We start from the raw sequence: 2,094 nt of genomic DNA on the forward strand, positions 1-2,094 counted from the left end.
GCTTCCAAGGGAAGTGGTGCTGGCTCCTAGCCTGGGGGTCTTTAAGAAGAGGCTTGATGCCTACCTGGCTGGACTCATGTGAGCCCAGTTTTTCTCCTGCCCAGGCGGGGGGTCGGACTTGAAGATCTACAAGGTCCCTTCTGACCCTACTTCTATGTTTCTATGATTCTATGAGAGTTGGTCATCTCAAAGTGAACCCAACTACATTACAAACCACTGCTATTGCCTTGTTACTCCACTGTAGAGTATGCACGCTCAGTATGGGAACAATCAGTTCATAGCAAGAAACTAGTCTCAATGGTTTGTCAGGTAGCTGGGTTTGTTCTCTACTTTGAGGTGACCAACTCTCAAAGTATGTTGTTGTGGGTGCTGGCAAAGCTATAATGAGGAGAAAGCAATGGCTTGTAGAGTGGTGAGGAAGCACGAGGGTGCTCCATGTGCAGCAACAGCTTTGGATGAGAGCTTGGCAATGGGAAGGGAGAAGGAAGTAAAGAGACTGTGAAGGCTGACCTCACTAGCTGCAGGGAAGGAGCAGAGGCCACTACACTGGGTGGCAAGGTTAGAGATATGGGCCAAGGCCCATTTCAGTGTGGCCGTGAAAGCAAGCATATCAAATCTGAGCTTTATAGGCAGGGCGGTGGGGAGCCTTGTGTGCATGAACCCGCAAGCTGGACATTCATTAGCAAAGATTGTCAGGACTGTGTCTAACTGACCTGCATGGGGATGACAAACAGCTCAACAACCAAATAAAATAGTAGTAGAGGATATGAATATGTGACACACCCACACCGCATTGTCTCTGCAGGTGCTTCATCATTGACACTGATTCAGTGCAAACAGCATTTATTGACTACATGTCAGAGTTTCCCCATTCCTTTTTTTGGAGCAGCCTTTTCCCCCTTGCTAGTATGAAAGTGGAAGTGCTCCAGGATGTGCATTTCTCAGTTAATTTGTGTACTTGATGAGGATATGTCTAATAAAAAGCTGAAAGGAGTGGGCTTCTAAGTCTATCACAGACACATCAAAGCTCTAAAATTAAGCCAGCTTTTATAAGTACATAGTAGGTGCAACTACACATAAAATTAATGCGAAGCAATAAACTCTGGTGCACCAGAGTTTATTGCTCCTGGCCGCTGTGTCTTCACATGTGCTCAGGACTGCATAACATTGAGCTGGGTTGGAGCAGCCCCAGCAGTCAGGAGGTCGGGGGGTGGGGTCAGCATGCCAACCTAGGGCTACTCCAACCTGGCTCAATGTGCTGCAGTGGGGCTGGCTAGGGCATGAGGGTGCTCCAGTGTGGGGCTAGCCAGCAAGCATCCCCCACACCGAAGCACCCTCATGCCCCAGCCAGTCACATCAGCATTTAAACATGTTGTTGCGCACTAAAGGATGCCGGTGCAGGATAATACTTCTATTACAAGTACTAACCTGTGGTGGAGTTAATCAGTTTCCTGCAGCCTTATAGGGTTACTCGTGCAGATGCTGACATTTTGCTGAGGAGCTAATTAGGCAGCTCCATAGTAAATGTCTCGTGTAAATGTGCCCACTGATATCATCACTTCCATGTTACTCAAGAGTCTGTTAGCAGCAATCCAGACTAACAGACTGCCTGTTTCTCTGTCATGCTGCCACAGTTATGACAGGCTGAGGTGCTGAATCTGGATCTCACTGGTTTGAAATGAAGGGGACTGGAGATAGAAGCCCCATAACGGGCTCCCAGCTTTAAACCTAACTGGTTCCCTCCTCTCTCCTCCTCCTTGGTCTAAAATAGCATGGGTCTGCTGCTAGACTTTTCATGTCCTGAGAGTCATCTAAAGCTGGTTTGAAGACTAGGTCTTTTCTGCACTGGGAGAGAACCACTCCATTACTTGTCAGCAGTCTTTGTCAAAGGCTTTTTGATCCTCTTTATTCTCTCCACATTGGCTTGGTTTTCAATTTTTCTCACTCTTTTTGATAGCCTCCTGGCTTCCATCACGGGCCTCCCTGTGTTAAGTGCTGTACAAACACAAAACAAAATGATGATCTCTGTCCCCAAAAGCTGGACTTGTTAACGATTCAGCAGACAGCATTAGGAAACTAGCATCGAAATTCACA

This window comes from Crocodylus porosus, unplaced genomic scaffold (genome assembly GCF_001723895.1).
Source record: "Crocodylus porosus isolate Cpor-Errol unplaced genomic scaffold, CroPor_comp1, whole genome shotgun sequence".
NCBI classification, from domain to species: Eukaryota; Metazoa; Chordata; order Crocodylia; family Crocodylidae; genus Crocodylus; species Crocodylus porosus.